This window comes from Microcaecilia unicolor, chromosome 8 (assembly GCF_901765095.1).
Source record: "Microcaecilia unicolor chromosome 8, aMicUni1.1, whole genome shotgun sequence".
In the NCBI taxonomy this organism is placed as follows: Eukaryota; Metazoa; Chordata; class Amphibia; order Gymnophiona; family Siphonopidae; genus Microcaecilia; species Microcaecilia unicolor.
Genome location: NC_044038.1, coordinates 128,718,934 through 128,745,169, shown reverse-complemented (window position 1 = coordinate 128,745,169; position 26,236 = coordinate 128,718,934).

Below are 26,236 nucleotides of genomic sequence, written 5' to 3'. Positions count from 1 at the left end.
TAGGAGGAAATGTCCTATTGTGGATTAAAAACTGGTTGAAGAATAGGAAACAGAGTGGGGGTAAATGGACAGTATTCACAATGGAGAAGGGTAGTTAGTGGGGTTCCTCAGGGGTCTGTGCTAGGACCGCTGCTTTTTAATATATTTATAGACGATTTAGAGATGGGAGTAACTAGCGAGGTAATTAAATTTGCTGATGACACAAAGTTATTCAAAGACGTTAACTCGCGACAGGATTGTAAAAACTTACAGAAGGACCTTACGAGACTGGGAGACTGGGCGGCTTAATGGCAGATCACGTTTAATGTGAGCAAGTGCAAGGTGATGCATGTGGGAAAAAAGAACCCGAATTAGAGCTACGTCATGCAAGGTTCCACGTTAGGAGTTACGGACCAAGAAAGGGATCTGGGTGTCGTCGTCGATAATACACTGAAACCTTCTGCTCAGTGTGCTGCTGCGGCTAGGAAAGTGAATAGAATGTTGGGTATTATTAGGAAAGGTATGGAAAACAGGTGTGAGGATGTTATAATGCCGTTGTATCGCTCCATGGTGCGACCGCACCTTGAGTATTGTGTTCAATTCTGGTCGCCGCATCTCAAGAAAGATATAGTAGAATTGAAAAAAGGTGCAGCGAAGGGCGACTAAAATGATAGTGGGAATGGGACGACTTCCCTAGGAAGAAAGACTAAGGAGGCTAGGGCTTTTCAGCTTGAAGAAGAGACGGCTGAGGGGAGACATGATAGAGGTATATAAAATAATGAGTGGAGTGGAACAGGTGGATGTGAAGCGTCTGGTCACGCTTTCCAAAAATACTAGGACTAGGGGGCATGCGATGAAACTACAGTGTAGTAAATTTAAAACAAATCAGAGAAACTTTTCCTTCACCCAACGCATAATTGAACTCTGGAATTTGTTGCTGGAGAACATGGTGAAGGCGGTTAGCTTAGCAGAGTTTAAAAAGGGGTTAGACGGTTTCCTAAAAGACAAGTCCATAAACCACTACTAAATGGACTTGGGAAAAATCCAAAATTCCAGGAATAACATGTATAGAATGTTTGTACGTTTGGGAAGCTCACCAGGTGCCCTTGGCCTGGATTGGCCGCTGTCGTGGACAGGATACTGGGCTCGATGGACCCTTGGTCTTTTCCCAGTGTGGCATTACTTATATACTTATGTGCAGGTTGATATTCAGCCCATGATGGTAAGTAGCTTGTAAGCTGCTCACAATGTCAGAAAATGTCTGGCCTCCAACTGCTTACTGGCCAATATTCAGACCGGTGTGCAGTTAGCTTGGTATTTACTGTTAACCTTTTAGCTGTCTTAACATCTGCTCACTTAGGGGCCCTTTTACTAAAGGATTGCTGTGTAGCAATCCAGAACTATTGCCGGCCAAATGCAGCCGCCGGCGGTAGTTGTGCCTTGAACACATGCCGTTTCCAGCGCTGCAGAAAATAATTCTGTATTTTCTAGTGCAGCGCTAATCCGATGGTAATCGGCGCTGCCCGGTTACCACTAGGTTACCACAGGAACCCTTACCACCACCTCAATGGGTGGCGGTAAGTGCTCTTCCCACATGACCACGTGGTAAGAATAATCTTACTGCATGACCATGTCTTTTTTAAGGACTTTTTACCCGCTATGTTTAAAAGGGCCCTGGCACATGGCAAAAACAGTCCCTGCTGCTAACGCAGGGCCCTTTCTTCCGCAGCTTTATAAAAGGACCCCTTAACCAGTTAGCGAACTGAATATCTCTGCTAACCGACTAAGTGCTGGCACCATCTGCACTCCATCTTGACTGCTACAACCTAGCCATTTAGTGCTATGGCAGTCAGAGGGGACATTCAGCAGCACTCTCCAGTTAATTGCTGCTGAATAACCCTTTTGAATATTGACCCTGTAGTTTTACCTAACTCTGACATACCAGGTGGTAGAGAAGAGTATCTTTCACAGTGTCCAGTATTATAATCAGGGGAGCAGTTTAGTTTTGGAGGGAATCCCTGAGCTCATTTCAAATTCCGGTCTTTGGCTTTTTGCCTCCCTGACCAAATCGTTTATCATTTATTGGCTCTTAATATACCACCTTACTTGTGCTGTAAGTCAAAGCGGCTTACGATAAGGAAAAGAACTCCATAAAACCCAAGTGCCCCAGCCATCTAAGCTCGAGCAACAATAGGAGCTAAAGTAACTGACTGCCCTGGTCAGGACTGTCTGTAAGGAGAAGTCTGAGGGCTCTTCCAGTGACTGCAGCTGCTTAAGCTCTGTGCTGTGAAGGGACCAGTGGGGGCAGGGGACTTGCTGCACCCACTCTTAGAGCTACTGAGCAAAGGAGAAGGGTAACCAGACCCACCTTTCATCTTAACAGGTTCCTATAACAGCTCATGAAGCTGAGGAAACAGGAATCACTTGCAGCTACAAGCCTACTGGGAACCTTCACACTTGCCACCAGGACCACAACACTTAAAGCACAGCATTGAAATCTCAGCAACCCCCCCCCCCCTCCCACTCCCCGGAGTCTCCCAGATCGTCTAACCACAGAATCTGTAAGAGACAATCTTCGTTGATACTAACTGCTACACTGCTATGCAGAAGAATTACAAAAAGGAAAGTCACATATTCTTACCAGGAATAAAGCATAAAAAGGGAGATATAGAGACATATAAATACCGTGTGGTTTATTGCCTCTGCCAAAGGAACTGCCTCTTGTATTGTTACTGTCCCCGGTATTGGCTAGATAAGACTCTTTAGTAAACAATTTAATTCAGAAATACCTATACTGGTGCGGTCTGACTCATTGACTGTGTCAAGTGTGAAGTGTGTGTTGTGGATAACTTGCCTACAACTTTCCAGTCCTTACCAGTCCTGGCCCTGGTCCCACCAAAGAAATTAGTTATGCAAGCAGTCCCCATACCATCTCCAGACATAAGCACAGGACCCATCATTAACATGCATTCTTTACTGCAGATCTCAGTTACTTATAACTCACGTTAGCAGCATTAGCCTGTGGTAATCTACATTAGGAAATCTAGTCCTAAATGCTCTGCAACACTGACTTATTTGTTATAATGATAAATTTTATTGGCAAAGTTGAATTTTTTGTGGGATCTATAATAAGTGCAGAACATAACATTACAGGCATGATGGATATAGACATCTCGTGACTGAGTCAGTTTTGGAAACTCATTAGCACCTTCCATCAAGACCTGGAATTTCTTGCTTACTTTAAAATAATATTATTTATATTTCTTCCTAGGAGGCATGTGCCAAATGTACTTGGAGAGAGCATGTGGCTGAGATCACTGTACAATCTGGTTTGTTTTAAAAATACTTCTTGTGTCTAACTATAGATTTAAAAACCCCTAAATTAAGCAAAAATAGAGAACTAGACAGCTCATGCTGTAAAATATATACCATGTCCTGAAATGTAGAAAAATATGAAAACTGTTTTAGAACAAAGATATGAAGATAATGGTCTGATCAGATATTTCCAAAGCTTAAGTTGTGTAGCTTCCAAAATTCGCCGATCAGTATGTTTCCCATATCTCTCGGAGCGTATAATTATGTTTGTACTGATGTGATATTAGTTTCTTATATATAAATGAGGCCATATGACCATTATTTATCAGATATATAGCAAGCTGATATTATAGAAGGTTCATGAGAACTGGCAATTTTGAGAATATCTGTTCTTTAAATACAGTGCGACAGCTGCATCCACTGAAAGTACTGAGTATTAGGCAAGTGAGATTTTGTTTGTAGCTCTTGGAATGTTAATAAAGCATTCTGGGTTTCTTTACACACATCTCCAATTGTCCACAATCCACTGTTAGCCCAGACTTTCCAAAAGAAAGTATGTTTGTTAATTTGAAGTTTAGGATTGTTCTATAGAAGTACCTGAAGTGAAGAGGTAATGGGGAAGTCTACTACTACTACTACTACTACTTAACATTTCTAGAGCGCTACTAGGGTTACGCAGCGCTGTACAATTTAACAAAGAGAGACAGTCCCTGCTCAAAGAGCTTACAATCTAATAGACAAGTGAACGGTCGGTCCGATCGGGGCAGTCAAATTGGGGCAGTCTGGATTCACTGAACGGTAAGGGTTAGGTGCCGAACGCAGCATTGAAGAGGTGGGCTTTAAGCAAAGACTTGAAGATGGGCAGGGAGGGGGCTTGGCGTAAGGGTTCAGGAAGGTTGTTCCAAGCATAGGGTGAGGCGAGGCAGAATGAGCGGAGCCTGGAGTTGGCGGTGGTGGAGAAGGGTACTGAGAGGAGGGATTTATCCTGTGAACGGAGGTTACGGGCGGGAACGTAAGGGGAGATGAGGGTAGAGAGGTAGTGAGGGGCAGCAGACTGAGTGCATTTGTAGGTAAGAAGGAGAAGCTTGAATTGAATGCGGTATCTGATCGGAAGCCAGTGAAGTGACCTGAGGAGAGGGGTGATATGAGTATATCGGTTCTGGCGGAATATGAGACGTGCAGCAGAGTTCTGAACAGACTGAAGGGGGGATAGATGGCTAAGTGGGAGGCCGGTGAGGAGTAAGTTGCAGTAGTCCAGGCGAGAGGTAATGAGAGCGTGGACGAGAGTTCGGGTGGTGTGTTCAGAGAGGAAAGGGCGAATTTTGCTGATGTTAAAGAGGAAGAAGCGACAGGTCTTGGCTATCTGCTGGATATGCGCAGAGAAGGAAAGAGAGGAGTCAAAGATGACTCCGAGGTTGCGGGCAGATGAGACGGGGAGGATGAGGGTGTTATCAACCGAGATAGAAAGTGGAGGAAGAGGAGAAGTGGGTTTTGGTGGAAAGACGATAAGCTCGGTCTTGGACATGTTCAGTTTCAGGTGGCGGTTGGACATCCAGGCAGCAATGTCGGATAAGCAGGCCGATACCTTTGCCTGGGTCTCCGCGGTGATGTCTGGTGTGGAGAGATACAGTTGGGTGTCATCAGCATAGAGATGATACTGGAAACCATGAGATGAGATCAGGGAGCCCAGGGAAGAGGTGTAGATTGAGAAGAGAAGGGGTCCAAGGACCGATCCCTGGGGAACACCAACAGATAAGGGGATGGGGGTGGAGGAAGATCCATGAGAGTGAACTTTGAAGGTGCGGTGGGAGAGATAGGAGGAGAACCAGGAGAGGACAGAGCCCTGGAACCCAAATGAGGACAGTCTAATATTCTAAGTTTTGTAAACATACTTATTATTACATAACAGGATTATTACCTTCAAAAGGAACATGAGACATATATATACTTATGTATAATGGTATTGGAGAAATTATCAGTTGCTCCAATTGATAGCAAACAGGTATATAGTCCTTTTCTGCAGAGAACCAATAGCAACCTTGTTGTGTTATAAATACTTTGAGAAATACCTTTCCATTTGCATAATATTGTGTTGTACTTTCCTGCTTTCGTTTATTCTTCTATTGAAAAATGTAATAAAAGTTTGTGAAAAAAGAACAAAAAACAAAGATATGAAAACCCTATGAAATTTCTAATAGTTTTGATATGGTTAATGTTGTATAACAAGAACAAAGCATCATCGTGAACTAGGGGACCAGGAGTTTGTCACTTGTACAACACTAGGGGGTCCTTTTAGTAAGCCATGCTAAAATGTGGCTGGCACTGCGTCAGCGTGTGGGTTTCCTGTGTGTTGTGGCCACTTTTAGAATGTCAGTAAAAAGGCCGCATTTTTTTTGTAATAGCCACGTGCCAATTTCCTCATTAGTACATGGCCATTACTACCAGAAGCCCTTACCGCCACATATTTAGGAGGTCGTAAGGGCTACTACTACTTCTCATTTCTATAGCGCTACTAGACATACGCAGCGCTGCACACTTGAACATGAATAGACAGTCCCTGCTCGACAGAGCTTACAATCTAATTAGGACAGACAAACAGGACAAACAAGAGATAAGGGAATATTAAGGTGAGGATGATAAAATAAGGGCTCCCACGCTACTCCCAGGCAAAATCAGGTAGCCAGCGGTAATGTGCCTGTGCTACTTGATTAGCGCAGGCATGCCAATTCTCTGCCCCCAGACACAGCTCCCACAGCAAAAAATAAAAAATATATTTTAACATGGGAATTGCACACGCTGATGACCACACTACCGCTGGATGCCTCAGCGCATCCCATGGTGGTGCCTTTTTACCGCACGATAGGCCTACCACGCCTTAGTAAAAATACCCCTAGATGAACAATAGGAGGAAATGTCCTATTGTGGATTAAAAACTGGTTGAAGGATAGGAAACAGAGAGTGGGGTTAAATGGGCAGTATTCACAATGGAGAAGGGTAGTTAGTGGGGTTCCTCAGGGGTCCGTGCTAGGACCGCTGCTTTTTAATATATTTATAAATGATTTAGAGATGGGAGTAACTAGCGAGGTAATTAAATTTGCTGATGACACAAAGTTATTCAAAGTCGTTAAATCGCGACAGGATTGTGAAAAATTACAAGAAGACCTTACGAGACTGGGAGACTGGGCGGCTAAATGGCAGATGATGTTTAATGTGAGCAAGTGCAAGGTGATGCATGTGGGAAAAAAGAACCCGAATTATAGCTACGTCATGCAAGGTTCCACGTTAGGAGTTACGGACCAAGAAAGGGATCTGGGTGTCGTCGTCGATAACACACTGAAACCTTCTGCTCAGTGTGCTGCTGCGGCTAAGAAAGCGAATAGAATGTTGGGTATTATCAGGAAAGGTATGGAAAACAGGTGTGAGGATGTTATAATGCCGTTGTATCGCTCCATGGTGCGACCGCACCTTGAGTATTGTGTTCAATTCTGGTCGCCGCATCTCAAGAAAGATATAGTAGAATTGGAAAAGGTGCAGCGAAGGGCAACTAAAATGATAGCGGGGATGGGACGACTTCCCTATGAAGAAAGACTAAGGAGGCTAGGGCTATACAGCTTGGAGAAGAGACGGCTGAGGGGAGACATGATAGAGGTATATAAAATAATGAGTGGAGTGGAACAGATGGATGTGAAGCGTCTGTTCACGCTTTCCAAAAATACTAGGACTAGGGGGCATGCGATGAAACTACAGTGTAGTAAATTTAAAACAAATCGGAGAAAATGTTTCTTCACCCAACGTGTAATTAAACTCTGGAATTCGTTGCCGGAGAAAGTGGTGAAGGCGGTTAGCTTAGCAGAGTTTAAAAAGGGGTTGGACGGTTTCCTAAAGGACAAGTCCATAAACCGCTACTAAACGGACTTGGAAAACTCCAAAATTCCAGGAATAACATGTATAGAATGTTTGTACGTTTGGGAAGCTTGCCAGGTGCCCTTGGCCTGGATTGGCCGCTGTCGTGGACAGGATGCTGGGCTCGATGGACCCTTGGTCTTTTCCCAGTATGGCATTACTTATGTACTTATGTACACATAAAAGTATTTCACAGTGGGAGCGGGACCATGATGGATGTCTGAGCTGTGAGCTCCATCCACCTATGATCCTTTTGATTGTGCAATCCACTTCCCTCAAGCTGTAACCTTCAGATGTTAAGAGGTGGTCATGATGTCAAGAGATAAATTCGTGATGGGCTCTCGGAAGAAAACAGTTGATATCCACAAGAATGTTGTGTCAAATTCTATGCCTGAGTCTTGGGAGGAGCGTGGAGCCATGGCGAGGCCAGTTGGGTCCCTGGCTGAGTGAGTAGAGGCCACTCAGGAGTCAACAGCCCAGGATTTAAATTAATTGCTACTGATGTCTCAACAGTAGCTTTAAGAATGGTTCTACAACTTTAAAACAGATATTGCAGAAGTTAAACATGTTTGTAGAGGACAGAGATCAATAAAATCAGGGGGGAAGGGAATGGGACTTGATATACCACCTTTCTGTGGTTTTTGCAACTACATTCAAATCAGTTCACATAGTATATACAGGTACTTATTTGTACCTGGGGCAATGGAGGGTGAAGTGACTTGCCCAGAGTCACAAAGAGCTGCAGTGGGAATCAAACCCAGTTCCCCAGGATCACAGACTACTGCACTAGCCACTAGGCTACTCCTCCACTCAATCAAGGTCAACAAAGTACAATAACAAAATATCATCTGCATAAACGTGAAACAAGATTCCATGATTTTGGAAGACAGTAGCTATTGAATAATAAAAGAGATGAAATAGATTCTTGTTGCATGTCGCAGTCTAATCATACAGAATTGGATGTAGTACCAGATGCCATAACATTAAATGAATGATTTAAAAGAAAATAACCAAAACATTGTAGAACTAGGTTCTATGTCCTTATCTCCCCCTGATCCAGTATCTCTTCTGTGTTCCTTATTCTGTCCTCTTCCCAGGTGTCCAGCATTGCCCTTCTATGTCCCTATTCCTCCATGACCAGTATTTCCATTCGTATGAGAACAAAAGCATTTCAATACTAGGAAAGACCAGAGGTCCATCAAGCCCATTATCCTCTTTCCAACAGTCGCCAATTCCCAAAAGAGTAAAAAGAATCTTATGCTGCTTAGCCTGCTTGTATCTTGACAGATGAGGTGAAGCGCTCCCCCTTGACAAAGCAAGAATTGCGAAACAGGCTACCTGTCGGGGTTTGTGAGCACACCCGTTAGAAACAAGCTAAGATAAGTAACACATTGCCTGATCTTTACATACAATGTTAAGAATAAAAGAATAAATAGTAAAGTTTTCAGGCATCGGTAGGTCGGGGGTAAGAGTCTATGATTATAATATTGTACGGCAATAGGTTCACCGAGGGAGTGAAGTGACACCAGCCGTTAAGCATATATGAGACTTGCCCACGTATGAGATCGTAACATATTGTATTTTTTGTGTATCCTCTACTACATTTATTAGTTTTGAGTGTATATTTCAGTAGAGAAGTGCCCATTAATTTTTGATAGCCTAGAAATAAGCAGTGGATTTTCCCAAGTCCATCTTAATAATGACTTATGAACTTTTCTTTTAGGAAATTATCCAAACCTTTATAAAACACTGCTAGGCTAACTGCTTTTACAACATTCTCTGGCAATGAATTCCAGAATTTAATTACATGTTGAGCGAAGAAATATTTTCTCCAGTTTGTTTTAAATTTACTATTTGGTAGCTTCATTGCATGCACCCTAGTCCTAGTATTTTTGGAAAGAGTACACAAGCGATTCAACTCTACCCGTTCCACTCCACTCATTCTTTTATAGACCTCTATCATATCTCCCCTCAGCCTTCTCTCCTCTAAGCTGAAGAACCCTACAAACTTTAGCCTTTCCTCATAGGAAAGTTGTCCCATCCCCTTTATCATTTTCATTGCCCTTCTCTCTACCTTTTCTAATTCTACCATATCTTTTTGTGAGATGGAGTGACCAGAATTATACACAGTATTTGAGCCTGGTGCGGTCACACCATAGAGTGATGCAAAGGCATTATAACATTCTCGCTTTTGTTCTTCATTTCTTCCTTAATAATTCCTAACATTCTACTTGCTTTCTTAGCTGCCACTGCACACTGACCAGAGGGTTTCAACATATCATCATCGATGACACCTAGATCATTTTCCTGGGCAGTGACTCATAACATGGAACCTTGCATTATGTAGCTGTAGTTTGGGTTCCTCTTTCCCACATGCATCACTTTGCACTTGCTCACATTAAACATCATCTGCCATTTGGATGCCGAGTCTCCAAATCTCGTAAGGTCCTCTTGTAATATTTCACAATCCTCCTGTGATCTAACAACTTCGAATAACTTTGTGTCATCAGCAAATTTAATTACTCCACTAGTTATTCCCATCTCTATATCATTTATAAATAAGTTAAAAATCAGCAGTCCCAGCATAGACCCCTGGGGAGTACCACTATCTATCTTTCTCCATTAAGAATACTGATCTACTCTCTGTTTTCTATCTTTTAACCAGTTTTAAATCCACAACAGGACATTACCTCCTATCCCAAGACTTTCTAATTTCCTCAGGAGTCTTTCATGAGGTACTTTATCAAATAAGAACTTAAGAATAGCCATACTGGGTCAGACCAATGGTCCATCTAGTCCAGTATCCTGTTTTCCAAACAGAGGCCAACCAAGGTCACAAGTATCTGGCAGAAACTCAATTAGTAGCAACATTCCATGCTACCAATCCCAGGGCAAGCAGTTTCTTCCCTATGTCTGTCTCAATAGGAGACTATGGACTTTTCCTTCAGGAATTTGTCTAAACCTTTTTAAAACCCAGATACGCTAACCACTGTTACTACATCCTCTTGCTTAGAGCTTAAGTATTCGTTGAGTGAAAAAATATTTCCTATTTATTTTAAACTAGTAAAAAAGGCCGTTTCTGACGCAAATGAAATGGGCGCTAGCAAGGTTTTCTTCAGAGTGTGTATGTTTGAGAGAGAGTGAATGTGCGAGTGTGTGTGTGACAGAGAGAGAGTGAGACTGGGCATGAGTGTGTCTGTGTGAGAATGAGAGTGTGTTTGCCAGGGGCCTCCCTCCTCCCCTCTCTCCCCCTTCCCTCCCCCTCTCCCTCCCCTCTCTCCCCCCGCCCTCCCCTCTCCCCGAGTTTCAGGGTCATCCCCTCCTTATGATGCCAAAAACCAGTACAGTATGGTGCGAGCCTTGGGGTTGAATGGGCTGGAGGCAATGTCCCGGTGGTGCGTTGGCGGCGGGAGGGAGGAGGTTTAGGCAATTCTTTGTTTTTTAGTGGGTTGGCCAAGCATGGGGTTATCAGTGGGTAATAGGAGGCTAGCATGAGGGCAGGCTCCGCTGGGTAAGGGCGGTTCCCGACGCTCAGGCGGCGCGTGTTATTTTGTGGAGGCTAGGCCAGCCCAGTTCTATGGAGATGCTTGTTGCGTGTATTTCCGCGGGGGTCGCCCTCTGCCGCCATCCCCACATATTTATGAAATCTCCGCTGCCGTTCCTGAAGGGCTGTGTTTGAAAAAGTGGAATTGTGTGTACAGATAGGCCCCCTCCCTGTGAAGTTTTTAAGTTATCTTCACTCCTTCACTTACCTGTTCAGGTTGGGAGGGCGGCTAATTCGGGAGGCTGTTGAGCACGTGAGGGGGGGGGGGGATCTAGCATTGTTGGTGAGCTGGGTGTGTCGTGTGTCTGTCAGTGTTCCGCCCTCAACGTCATGACGTTGTGATGCGAGGGCGGGGCAGAGAAACACGGTGAGTCGGATGGCTTCACCATTACGAACCCTTCACTGAAGCCTCGGAGTCAGCTTCAGAACGTTTTGGGTGTGTTTTATTATAGTAGATGTATTTCCATTTAACTTCCTCAAGTGTCCCCTAGTCTTTGTACTTTTGGAACAAGTAAAAAATTGATTTATTTCTACTCGTTCTTCACCACTCAGGATTTTGTAGACCTCAGTCATATCTCCTCTCATCCGTCTCTTTTCCAAGCTGAAGAGCCCTAACCTCTTTAGCCGTTCCTCATACGAGAGGAGTTCCATTCCCTTTATCATTTTTCGTCACTCTTCTTTGAACCTTTTCTAATTCCGCTATATCTTTTTTTAGATACGGCAACCAGAACTGAATGCAATACTCAAGGTGCGGTTGCACCATGGAGCAATACAAAGGCATTATAGTATTTTCAGTCTTATTCACCATTCATTTCCTAATAATTCCTAGCATCCTTTTGAAAATCCAGATACACAATATCGACTGGTTCTCCTTTATCCACACGTTTATTCACCCCTTCAAAGAAATGTAGTAGATTAATCCATGCTTCTGCATGTGCTTTGTAATTTTGTTCTCATTCTCTCTCTCTCTCTCTCCTCTCCCACTCATTTCTCCCTTTCCTGGTGGTCCATCACTCAGTGTCCTCCCCCCCCCCCCCAGGGCCCTACCATGTCCAATACCTCTTTTTTCAGTGGCCACTGGAACACATACCTTGGATTCACAAGCTGCTTTAGCAGCACCAAGACATAAAATAGAAAGTAAGTGTGAGGCCTGCCTTGAGGATTTTGAGCCCAGAGCCCATGTGTTGCATCCGGCCACCTCTGATGTGAACACTAGAAGGGGCAGGATCGGCAGAGCCACCTCAGTGCACTGATGAGATCAATTCAGGCCCCTCACTTCCTTTCTGTTTTAAGTGCTGGCACTGCTGCCACAGATCCTACTTAATTCATTCAGAAAGTTTGTCCAGCACCTACAAGTCTACTACTACTACTACTACTACTACTACTATTTAGCATTTCTATAGCGCTACAAGGCATACGCAGCGCTGCACAAACATAGAAGAAAGACAGTCCCTGCTCAAAGAGCTTACAATCTAATAGACAAAAAATAAATAAAGTAAGCAAATCAAATCAATTAATGTGGACGGGAAGGAAGAGAGGAGGGTAGGTGGAGGCGAGTGGTTACAAGTGGTTACGAGTCAAAAGCAATGTTAAAGAGGTGGGCTTTCAGTCTAGATTTAAAGGTGGCCAAGGATGGGGCAAGACGTAGGGGCTCAGGAAGTTTATTCCAGGCGTAGGGTGCAGCGAGACAGAAGGCGCAAAGTCTGGAGTTGGCAGTAGTGGAGAAGGGAACAGATAAGAAGGATTTATCCATGGAGCGGAGTGCACGGGAAGGGGTGTAGGGAAGGACGAGTGTGGAGAGATACTGGGGAGCAGCAGAGTGAATACATTTATAGGTTAGCAGAAGAAGTTTGAACAGGATGCGAAAACGGATAGGGAACCAGTGAAGGGTCTTGAGGAGAGGGGTAATATGAGTAAAGCAACCCTGGCGGAAGATGAGACGGGCAGCAGAGTTTTGAACCGACTGGAGAGGGGAGAGGTGACTAAGTGGGAGGCCAGCAAGAAGCAGATTGCAGTAGTCTAAACGAGAGGTGACAAGGGTGTGGATGAGGGTTTTGGTAGAGTGCTCGGAAAGAAAGGGGAGGATTTTACGGATGTTGTAAGGAAAGAAACGACAGGTCTTGGCAATCTGCTGGATATGAGCAGAGAAGGAGAGAGAAGAGTCAAAGATGACCCCAAGGTTTCGAGCTGAGGAGACAGGGAGAATGAGAGAGCCATCAACAGAAATAGAAAACGGGGGGGGAGCGGGGAGGTGGGTTTGGGGGGGAAAATGAGAAGCTCGGTTTTGGTCATATTTAATTTCAGGTGGTGTTGAGACATCCAGACAGCGATGTCAGACAAGCACGCTGAAACTTTGGTTTGGATGCAAGGTGAGATATCAGGGGTAGAAAGGTAGATTTGGGAGTCATCAGCATAGAGATGGTAGGAAAAGCCATGGGATGAGATTAATGAGCCAAGGGAAGAAGTGTAGATAGAAAAGAGGAGGGGACCAAGAACAGAACCCTGAGGTACGCCGACAGGCAGAGGGATAGAAGTAGAAAAGGATCCACCAGAGTGAACACTAAAGGTGCGAAGGGAGAGGTAGGAAGAGAACCAGGAAAGGACAGAGCCCTGGAATCCAAGTGAGGACAGGGTATCGAGAAGTATGCTGTGATCGACAGTGTCAAACACAGCGGAAAGATCAAGAAGAATGAGGATGGAATATTGGCCTCTGGATTTAGCCAGTAATAGGTCATTGGAGACTTTAGTAAGCGCAGTTTCGGTTGAGTGGAGAGGGCGAAAACTAGATTGTAGTGGGTCAAGAATAGCATGTGAGGAGAGAAAATCAAGGCAGCGGCGGTGAACAGCACGCTCAAGTAATTTGGAGAGAAAAGGAAGGAGGGAGATGGGTCGGTAATTAGAGGGACAAGTAGGGTCGAGTGAAGGCTTCTTAAGGAGAGGTGTGACCACAGCATGTTTAAAGGCAGCAGGGACAGTCGCAGTGGAAAGTGAGAGGTTGAGAATGTGACAGATAAAAGGAATAAGAGTAGGAGAGATGGCATTAAGAAGGTGGGTGGGAATGGGATCAGAGGAACAGGTGGTACATTTTGAGGAAGAAAGGAGAAGTGTAGTTTCCTCAATAGTAACTTCAGGAAAGGAGGAAAGGGAATGAGGGGAAGGAGAGAGAGGGGAACGGACTAGTGGAGGGAGAGCTGGTGAGGTAGAGAAAGCAAGGTTTATCTTTTGAACCTTGTTGTGAAAGAATTCAGCAAGGGTCTGAGGAGATAATGAAGGGGGAGTTGGGGGAGGGGCACCTTGAGGAGAGAGTTCAATGTGGTGAAGAGAAGTCGAGGATTAGAGCCAAGAGAGTTGGTCAGTTGGATATAATAATCCTGTTTGGCACATAAAAGAGCAGATTGGAAGGAGGTCAGCATGAACTTAAAGTGTAAGAAATCAGCAAGGGCCCGAGATTTCCGCCAGAGGCATTCGGCGGAGCGGGTACAGGAACGTAGGTAGCGGATATTAGAAGTCAGCCAAGGTTGGGGTTTTGTACGCCTTACAGGGCGGGTCATCAAAGGTGCAAGAGTGTCTAAGGCAGAGGATAGAGTATTGTTGTAAGAAGAAACAGCCTCGTTGACAGACGTGGATGGTGCCACAGTAGAGAGGAGGTTTGAAACATGGGAGGATAGAGATGAAGGGTCAATATCGTGAAGATTCCTAGATAAATTAGATAGGATAGGACGGGACTGGGAGGGAGGAGATTTAAGTGTGAAAGTTATAAGATGGTGATCCGAGGAGGGATGATCAGAGGCAAGGAAACTAGAAGGTGAACAGTTGGAGGAGAAGATGAGATCAAGACAGTGACCATTTTGATGAGTGGGGGAGGTGGAGCATAGTTGGAGATTAAAGGACAACGTTAAAGCGAGTAACTTGGAAATATAAGAGTTGGAAGGATCATTAGCAGGAATATTAAAGTCACCAAGGATGAGAGAGGGGGAGGAAGGATCATGGAAGAAGGCAAGCCAGGCGTCAAAGTCACTGAGAAAGGATGAAAGGGACTTATCAGGGGGACGATAAATGACCGCTATTCGAAGAGGCAGAGGAGAGAAAAGGCGGATAGAGTGGACTTCAAAGGAGGAAAAACAGTGAGATTGAGGTGGAAGAAGTCTCATAACAATATGGTATATTCCCTTATATCTTTTCAAAATCGCTATGTATGCACATCCAATCCTTTCTTCATTTTTCAGTTTACATAAAATCAATTTTTTGATGAAACTGGCAACTTTAGTGATCGAGAAGAATTATTTTCTCTTTAATGAGACCTTTTTTTTTTTTTTACAAGCAAAGGGAGTGGCTATGGAGGCATCCCTAGCCTCCCTCAGCAGCCACTCTCTTTGTTGCCAAATTTGAAGAAAAATTCCTGTATTCGTCTAATTGGTTCACTAAAATCAAACTGTGGCAACATTTTTTAGACAATATTTTTTTCATCTGGGATGACTCAGTTGACCTTTTGAAGGAATGTGTCTCTTGGCTTAACTCCTTAACTAATTCATTACAGTTCACTATGAGCCATGATAAGCAACAGATTGAATTTTTGGATGTTGTAATTTATCGTGATGATGCTTTAATTCAAACAACACTATATCATAAGCCAGTAGAAAGAAACAAATTACTACACTTTACTAGTTCTCATCCTTACAGCCTGAAGAAAGGGTTGCCAATAAGTCAGTTCTTACGTATTAGGCATAATTGTTCCACCAATGATCAATTTAAACTACATGCTACACAGTTAAAAAAACATTTGATTAAGAGGGGTTACTCACAATCTATTATTAAAAGGGCTTACCAGAGAGCAAAATTTGCCAATAGAGATTTATTATTATAGTATAACTCTAAGGATCCAGAAGACAGATTAGTGGCGGTACTCCCTTATATTAAGGGTGCTACTTTTGTTACTTCACTTTTACATAAATACTGGGAAATATTATCCATACATCCCTGTTTCCAGGAGCATCCTATAGTAGCATACTGTCGTGGTAGGGCCATAGGTGAATCCCTTTCTTACAAACATTTTGATTATAATATTCCATCTCAATTGATAGGTCAGATGGCATGTATGCACTGTCAATGGTGTACCCTGGCTATTATTGGTAAAAGCTGGACTGTTCCAGGTAGAAACAAGACTACCTTTACCCGAGTTAACACCACATGTGAAACGGACAATGTTGTGTATACAATTCTCTGTCCATGTGATTTAATCTATGTGGGATGGTCGTCGTGCCCGATAAAACAGAGATTAGCAGAACACAAATCTCGCATCCATACTCAGACATTATCAGCTCCAGCATTGGATAGAAAAAGCACATAAAACATCTGATTTACAATGGAGAATTATTGATACAGTCTGTGTGGGAAGGGAGGGTTGTGACATTGATAAAATTCTTAATTTTAAGGAGCAGCGCTGGATCTTCGTTTTAGATACTTTGCCTCCTCTAAGTCTTAATAATCAATTGGATTGGGGATCTCTCCTCTAACATATTTAATTGCAGAGATTTGATAGGTTCAGTTAGATAATACTCTGATTGGTAGGATTCGTGGGCAGGGCTATTTAAAGTTTAATGACACTGACGCCATCTTAGAGTAAGAGTTTGATGATGACGTCTTTGATAGTAAGTGTTCTTTATGATACATAGGGGTGGATAGAGGATCTAATATTGTAACATTGCTATTGTTCTAATATAGGGTATTTTTCCTTACTTTCAGAGAACCTGACCCTGACGCAGCATCTGCGAAACATGCCGCATGTCGGTCCTGTCTACTATTGGTCCTGTTATTTATTAACAAACAACTACTAAAAGCTAAGTTCTAAGTAATTTAGTTATTTAAATGAGTAAGGAGTAATGGGCAATGAATAAAACAAAAATTAATATATTGAATTATGGGTGAACCCATGAAGAGCCAATGGCGTGTCAAGAGTTGAGAGCAATCGGGTCTCTTGACAAATGAATCGCCACTGTTGCACTCATTGTGCTACTGAGGTCCATTAACCAAATTGATTTTATGTAAACTGAAAAATGAAGAAAGGATTGAATGTGCATACATAGCAATTTTGAAAAGATATAAGACTTGTAGGTGTTATGAGATTTGTAGGTGCTGGGCAAACTTTCTGAATGAATTAGGTGGTATAATACAGCCCCCGCATTTGCAATTGTGATTAGAGGAGTCCTCACAATAGATCCTACTTAGGCATGGCAGCAGCGATGGTGGCTGGAGGATCAGATTAAAGTAATTGGCAGTGGGCAGTTCCACTAGCTGGTTTTCTGTCTTGCTGGCCATTGGCCTCCCTTTTGTAAAACCAGCCAGGCTCGCCAGATGACTGGCAACCCTACAAATAACTGTTGAGATATAAGGAATGACAAGGGAAGTCATTAAAAAGGATAAAGAGAAACAAACATACTAGAAAACTAAAGACAACACCAACTATAAGGCAGAAAATGGGAAGAATACAGCATTGTCAAGGCCTGTGGGAATAGCTAAGACCAGAAATTAAGAAAAGCTTTGTCTCTGTTATCTTCTAAATGGAATTCCAGTAAAATTCTAGGTCCAGTTGTGCCCTTGAGTCAGGTTTGACTTCTGGTGATGGACCCCTCTCCCTTGTAGTTATCTTGGCATGGAGTGATTTCAGGAGTAATTTGCCATTGCCTTCTCCTGAGGAATATATTAAGTGACTTGCCCAAGGTCACAAGGGCCTGCTGCAGGATTTGAACTTGGGTTCTTCTGATTCCCAGTCTACTGCTCTAACCATTGGGCTATCATCTGCTCCCCTCTAGGAAATGAATGTTTTTGCAGTATGAACAGGACTTAACTGGGGATTTTCATCAGCAAGTAATTAATCCTTAATTACTCCAGGTCCTTTGCAATTTATTGAGAAGCAAATAAATAATAGCCTAAAATATATCTAATAAAGTTGAAGGACTTTGTATTAGTTTAAGTATCCTTACTCCTCTAGGAACTTTAAATAACTAAGCAATTCAGCTTAATAGTAAGGTATAGACACCAGCCCAGCAGCAAAATGGGGCCTATCCAGTGTTTTGCATTGAGTGCTACATGTACAATTATCTCCAGGCTCATGAGACGTTGTATGTGTGTGCTTAGTGAAAAGAACTCCTGGCTTTCACAGAATTAGTCCAATTTTGGAGGCTAGAATAGCAGATATAGAGGAGTTGAGGCAGACAGAGAAGTGTATATAAAGGATATCTTCAGGGACATAGCACAGAAGCCCCACCTCCAGTCTGTCAGCCTCTGCACTGCCTTGAAGAAGAAAGGTCACCTGGAGAAAATGCATTACCTTGGTGTGGCAGGAAAAGATCTTGTAGCCAGGATACTTCTGCTGCATATAGCTAATTTACTGACTGATTGCTGTTCTAGTTACTACCTCATGCCATGTGAATAAAGATATATTCTACAGTCACTGTCTCAGTCATGCCTAAATTATTTTTTAGCTCAATAGATTTGGTGCAGGGTTATCTTGAAGAGGAAAAGAGACATACTTATCAGCAGCATTTGCTATACAAGTGTCCAGTAGGCATCAGCCCAAGTGCTGAAAGCTGCAGACAACTTACTGTTCAGTTAGTTGAACACCATTACCATTAACGTACATATGGTTTACTTTGAGATCTTTCTGCTGTAGGTAGAAATATACATTAATAGTGACTTCTGCATGTTCCATCAAAATGGAGGTTGTGTTTTGTCATTACTGACTACTCTCCTGCTACTGGCACAGAATACATACTTCTCAAAGCAGCAAGGAACTCTCTTCAAGTTAACTGAGGGTAGAATCTGCCTGGGTATTGTCCTGCTTAATGGTTAACTTACCTCACTATGCAATACCTTATCTTCATGTCAAGCAAAGCATTCCTTTCATTCTGAAAGCCTTACTAAAACATTGCTTAAACTACGTTTGGGTGGAACCTCATTGGGATCTTTCCTAAAGCAGAGCATCTCTGAAGAATGTTCATACTTAATAAAGTAGACTGAAGGACTATACCGTTTTTGACACGGGATTCCTGCACTGGTTAATTCCTAAATCTATATTAGCTATACACCACTAGTGACAATGCAAGCTTTACAATTTATTTTGGTTAGAGTGGGAGACAAGCCCTCCTGTTAGCTTCCTTAAATCTCTTTCTTATGAAGAAGACGATGCTTGAGGTGGTTTGAGTTATGCTACCACAATGATCAGAGAAGAAAGTTCTAGTTGCTATCCTAATGACACACCTAGCTATCCTCAGTGCTTTTTTTGTAGGAAAAAAGGTACCAGTACTCACACAGGCCCAACCTTAAGAGCGGGGTCACAATCCATGGCTCCACCCCTATAGTAGCCACACTCATTTTACTGGCCATGCAGCATATAAGTACAGAAGTATTGCCATACTGGGAAAGACCAAAGATCCATCAAGCCCAGCATCCTGTTTCCAACAGTGGCCAATCCAGGTCAGAAATACCTGGCAAGATCCCCAAAAGTACAAAACATTCTATACTGCTTATCCCAGAAATAGTGGATTTTCCCCAAGTCCATTTAATAATGGTCTATGGATTTTTCCTTTAGGAAGCCGTCCAAACCTTTTTTAAACTCCACTAAGCTAACTGCCTTTACCACATACTCTGGCAACGAATTCCAGAGTTTAATTACACGTTGAGTGAAGAAACATTTTCTCTGACTCGTTTTAAATTTACTACATTGTAGCTTCATCGCATGCCCCCTAGTCCTAGTATTTTTGGAAAGCGTAAACAGATGCTTCACATCTACCCGTTCCACTCCACTCATTATTTTATAGACCTCTATCATATCTCCCCTCAGCTGCCTTTTCTCCAAGCTGAAGAGCCCTAGCCGCTTTAGCCTTTCCTCATAGGGAAGTCGTCCCATCCCCTTTATCATTTCCATCGCCCTTCTCTGCACCTTTTCTAATTCCACTATATCTTTTTTGAGATATGGCGACCAGAATTGAACACAAAATTCAAGGTGCGGTTGCACCATGGTGCGATACAAAGGCATTATAACATCCTCATTTTTGTTTTCCATTCCTTTCCTAATAATACCTAACATTCTATTTGCTTTCTTAGCTGCAGCAGCACACTGAGCAGAAGGTTTCAATGTATCATCAACGACGACACCTAGATCCCTTTCTTGGTCTGTGACTCCAAACGTGGAACCTTACATGACGTAGCTATAATTCGGGTTACTCTTTCCCACATGCATCACTTTGCACTTGCTCACATTAAATGTCATCTGCCATTTAGACACCCAGTCTCCCAGTCTCATAACGTCCTCTTGTAATTTTTCACAATCCTCCCGCGATTTAACGACTTTGAATAACTTTGTGTCATCAGCAAATTTAATTACCTCACTAGTTACTCCCATCTCTGGGTCATTTATAAATATGTTAAAAAGCAGTGGTCCCAGCACAGACCCCTGGGGAACCCCACTAACTACCCTTCTCCATTAAGAATACTGACCATTTAACCCTACTCTCTGTTTTTTATCTTTTAACCAGTTTTTAATCCACAGTAAGACACTACCTCCGATCCCATGTCCCTCTAATTTCCTCTGTAGTCTTTCATGAGGGACCTTATCAAACACCTTCTGAAAATCTAGATACACAATATCAACCAGCTCACCTTTGTCCACATGTTTGTTTACCCCTTCAAAGAAATGCAGCAGATTGGTGATGCAAGACTTCCCTTCACTAAATCTATGTTGACTTTGTCCCATTAGTCTATGCTTTTGAACGTGCTCTGTAATTTTGTTCTTGATTATAGTCTCTATCATTTTGCCCGGCACCGATGTCAGACTCAACGGTCTATAATTTCCCGGGTCTCCTCTGGAACCTTTTTTAAAATATCGGTGTTACATTGGCCACCCTCCAATTTTCCAGTACCAAGCTCGATTTTAAGGATAAATTACAAATCAATAACAGTGGCTCCACCAGCTCATTTTTTAGTTCTATCAGTACCCTAGGGTGAATACCATCTGGTCCAGGAGATTTGGTACTCTTCAGTTTGCAGAACTGTTCCATTATGTCTTCCAGATTTACAAATATTTCAATAAGTTTTTCCAACTCTTCAGCTACGAATACCCTGTCCGGCACCGGTATCCCACCCTAATCTTCCTCGGTGAAGACCGAAGCAAAGAACTCATTTAGTTTTTCTGCTATACCGATTCTTTTGCCAGTTTCCTGCTTTTAATGTATCTAAACAAATTTTTTACTATCAGTTTTCGCCTCTAACGTTATCTTTCTTTCAAAATCCCTCTTTGCTTTTCTTATCAGCGCTTTGCATCTGACTTGACATTCCTTATGCCGCTTCTTATTTTCCTCATTCGGTTCCTTCTTCCATTTTCTGAAGGATTCCTTTTTAGCTCCAATAGCCTCCTTTATCTCACTTTTTAACCACACTGGCTGTCGTTTGGTTTTCCATCCTCCTTTTCTGATACGTGGAATATGTTTGGCCTGGGCCTCCAGGATGGTGTTTTTGAACAGCATCCACGCCTGTTGTAGGTTTCTTACCCTTTCAGTCACTCCTCTAAGTTTGTTTTTTTTACTGTTTTTCTCATTTTATCATAGCTTTGTTTTTTAAAGTTAAATGCTAACATATTTGACTTCCTATGTTTACCTTTTTGAAAGCAAATTTCAAAGGCGATCATGTTATGATCACTGTTGTCAAGCGGCCCCAGGACCGCTACCTCCCGTATCAGATCATGCGCTCCCCACAAATGACTAAGTCTAGAATTTTTCCTTCTCTCGTCAGCTCCTGTACTAGCTGCTCCATAAAGCTGTCCTTTATTTCATCGAGGAAGTTTACCTCCATAGCGTGCCCTGATGTTACATTAACCCAGTCTATATGGGGGTAATTAAAATCACCCATTATTATTGTGTTGCCTAATTTATTTGCCTCACTAACTTCCTTTAACATGATTGCGTCCGTCTGCTCATCCTGGTCGGGCGGATGGTAGTACACCCCTATCACCATCCTTTTCCCCTTTACACATGGAATTTTGATCCACAATGATTCCAAGAGGTCTTTAGTTTCCTGCAGAATTTTCAATCTATTTGATTCAAGCCTCTCATTAACGTACAATGCTACTCCTCCCCCAATCCGGTCCACCCTATCACTACAATTTAATTTGTACCCCGGTATGACAGTGTCCCACTGGTTATCCTCCTTCCACCAGGTTTCAGAGATGCCTATTATGTCTATTTCTTCATTCAATGCAATATATTCCAATTCTCCCATCTTATGTTTTAGGCTCCTAGCATTTGCATATAGACACTTCAAGCTAGACTTGTTATTCCTTATCACATGTTGATTACTTGACAGTACTATTTTAATGTCTGGATTTTATTATTTTTTTTTAAGGACATTGAATCTACTACGGTATCTTTTGCAACCTCACTATCAAGAAACCCTGTCTTCCCTGTTTGGGCGATATCTTTGCAAGATACCTTATTCTGAACCATACGCTTTTGTGCGACTGTCGGCCTTCCCCCCATTCCTAGTTTAAAAGCTGCTCTATCTCTTTTTTAAATGATGATGCCAGCAGCCTGGTCCCATCCCGGGTTAAGGTGGAGCCCATCCTTTCGGAATAGGTTCCCCCTTCCCCAGAATGTTGCCCAGTTCCTGACAAAACTAAAACACTCCTCCTTGCACCATTGTATCATCCACGCATTAAGACTCCGGAGCTCTGCCTGTCTCTTGGGCCCTGCGCGTGGAATGGGTAGTATTTCAGAAAACACCACCCTAGAGGATCTGGATTTGAGCTTTCTTCCTAGGAGCCTAAATTTGGCTTCCAGAACCTCTCTCCCACATTTTCCTTCATCATTGGTACCCACATGTACAAAGACAGCCAGCTCCTCCCCAGCACTGTCTAAAATCCCGCAAGTTCATTTTTCAGTTCTATCAGTACTCTGCGATGAATACCATCTGGTCCAGGAGATTTGCTACTCTTCAGTTTGTAGAACTGCCCCATTACTTCCTCCAGGTTTACAGAGAATTCATTAAGTTTCTCTGACTCATCAGCTTTGAATACCATTTCTGGCACTGGTATCCCACCCAAGTCTTCCTCGGTGAAGACCGAAGCAAAGAATTCATTTAATCTCTCCACTACGGCTTTGTCTTCCCTGATTGCTCCTTTTACTCCTTGGTCATCTAGCGGTCCAACCGATTCTTTTACCGGCTTCCTGCTTTTAATATACTTAAAAATTTTTACTATGTGTTTTTGCCTCCAACGCAATCTTTTTTTTGAAGTCCCTTTTAGCCATCCTTATCAGCGCTTTGCATTTGACTTGACATTCCTTATGCCATTTCTTATTATTTTCAGTTGGTTCCTTCTTCCATTTTCTGAAGGATTTTCTTTTAGATCTAATAGCTTCCTTCACCTCACTTTTTAACCATGCCGGCTGTCATTTGGTCTTCTGTCCTCCTTTCTTAATAAGCGGAATATATTTGGCCTGGGCTTCCAGGATGGTGTTTTTGAACAGCATCCACACCTGATGAAACATTTTGACCCTCGCAGCCGCTCCTCTAAGTTTTTTTTACCCTTCTTCTCATTATATCATAGTCTCCTTTTTTAAATTTAAATGCTAACATATTTGATTTCCTATGTATACTTACTTCAAAGCTAATATCAAATCCAATCATATTATGATCACTGTTATCAAGCGGCCCCAGCACCATTACCTCCCACACCAGATCATGTGCTCCACTAAGGACTAGGTCTAGAATTTTTCCTTCTTTCGTCAGCTCCTGTACCAGCTGCTCCATAAAGCAGTCCTTGATTTCATCAAGGAATTTTACCTCCCTAGCATGCCCCGATGTTACATTTATCCAGTCAATATCGAGGTAATTCAAATCACCCATTATTATTGTGTTGCCCAGTTTGTTTGTGTCCCTAATTTCCTTTAACATTTCTGCATCCTTCTGTTCATCCTGGCCAGGCGGTCGGTAGTACACTCCTATCACTATCCTTTTCCCCTTTACACATGGAATTTCAATCCATAGTGATTCCAAGAAGTGTTTTGTTTCCTGTAGAATTTTCAATCTATTTGATTCAAGGCTCTCAATATACAATGCTACCCCTCCACCAGTTTGATCCACTCTATCACTACGATATAATTTGTACCCCGGTATGACAGTGTCCCACTGGTTATCCTCCTTCCACCAGGTCTCAGAGATGCATCACTTAAAATAGTCCACCAGTACCTAGGTCCAACAAAAGAACTCCCAAGAGTGACCATAATCTAATAAAATATGTAGACAAAAAAATCAGCTGAACCCCCCCCCCCCCAAAAAAAAAAAAATAAAAAAATAAAAACTGGACTCTGGCATGCAGGATAACACCAGAACAACAAAAATATTTTTCCCTGTACTACTATAAAGATAGCAGACGTAAATTTCAAAAACTGACATATTCCATTCACTACATTACAAATTAAGAACTACAAATAAAACAAAAAATTTACACTACTACCACACTACTTTATTTAAACTAATAATAAAATTCTTTTCCCTAGCTTTGTTGTCTGGCCACAAACTTTTTTCCAATTGTGTTGGTCCCAGTCTCTGGTTTCTACTTTCCTCGTCTTCTCATTTTTCTCTCCTCATAAGAACATAAGCGTTGCCATACTGAGACAGACTGAAGGTCCATCAAGCCCAGCATCCTGTTTCCAACAGTAGCCAATCCGGGTCACAAGTACCTGGCAGAATCCCAAGGAGTAGCAAGAATTCAAGCTACCAATCCCAGGGATAAGTAGTGGCTTTCTCTATGTCTATCTTAATAGCAGATTATGGACTTTGCCTCCAGGAACATCTCCAAACCTTTCTTAAACTCAGATACGGTAACTGCTGTTACCACAATCTAGAAAGCTATCTTTTGCCGCCAAGGTCATCTAGATAATGGATGTTTAAGTCTGGACATCTACAATTTCCATATATATTATAAAACGCTCACTGACTGCAGAGCCTTTTGTCAAATATGTATAATATGTAGGTAAATCTTCAGCTGAAAATTTAGACTCCTAAGTTTAGCTAAAAATAGGGAACAAATTTAGGGGGTCTTTTACAAAGCATTGGTAAGACCGTGGGCTTACTGAATGCTAAATCTGAACTACTGCCATACCAACACACCCGTTGGCGGTAGTTCCACCCTGAATGCACCATTTACGGGGGAAAAGAAAACCCCTGGAAAGGGCTTGTGTGGTGGTAACCCAGCAGTAATCAGGCATCACTATGCACTGTCCAAATACCGCCAGGTTACCGTGGGAGCCCTTATCACCACTTCAGTGGGTGGTGGTAAGAGCTCCCCGCCACATGGCTACGTAGTAAGAGTTCTCTTACTGCATGGCCATATTTGTCTGGGGGGTTTTACCCACTGTTGTAAAAGGGGCCCTGGCACTTGGAAAATATGGCCCTCGCTCCTTGAGTGTCCCCTAGTCTTTGTACTTTTGGAACATGTAAAAAATCGATTTACTTCTACTTGTTCTACACCACTCAGGATTTTGTAGACCTCAATCAAATCTCCCCTCATCCGTCTCTTTTCTAAGCTGAAGACCCCTATCCCCTTTAGCCTTTCCTCATATGAGGAGTTCCATCCCCTTTATCATTTTGGTCACTGAATCTTTTCTAATTTCATTATATCTTTTTTGAGATACGAAAACCAGAACTGAATGTAATACTAAAGGTACGGTCACACCATGGAGCAATACAGAGGCATTATAGTATTTTTCAGTCTTATTCACCATCACTTTCCTAATAATTCCTAGCATCTTGTTTGCTTTTTTGGTTGCCACCGCAACTAAGAAGATTTCAGTGAATTATCTACGACACCCTGATCTTTTTCTTGAGTGCTGACCCCCAAGGTGGACCCCAGCTTCAGGTAACTATGATTCGGATTATTCTTTCCAATGTGCATCACCTTGCATTTGTCCACATTAAATTTCATCTGCCATTTGGATGCCCAGTCTTCCAATTTTCTAAGGTCTTTCTGCAATATTTTACAGTCAGCACGTGTTTTAACAACCTTGAATAGTTTTGTATCATCTGCAAATTTGATCACCTCACTTGGTAAAAGGACCCCTTAGGAACCTAACTTTATGGCCATAATATTCCAAAAATAAATTAATAAAAAGCTGAGCTCCAAAATGTAGGCACCAGTTACGATGGTAGTATTAAACTTAAACGTGCTACAGACTATCAGCTGCATTAACATATTAGCTCTGCATATAAGATATTTTCCTATTTTGTGTGGAAGCTTTCTACATATTATAAGTAAATTTAGCCTTCTTTTTTCACTTTGTTTTCTTGGAAAAACCTGACAGGCCAGTGCATCAGTAGCCAAAAGTGGTCCCAACACATTACGAGTCAATCATTACAAGAACACAGCCTCTTGAAGGTACTCCAACATTGATTTTCTACCCTCTCCTACCCCAAGCAGATTCTGAAGAAACAGAAAATAGTCCTGTG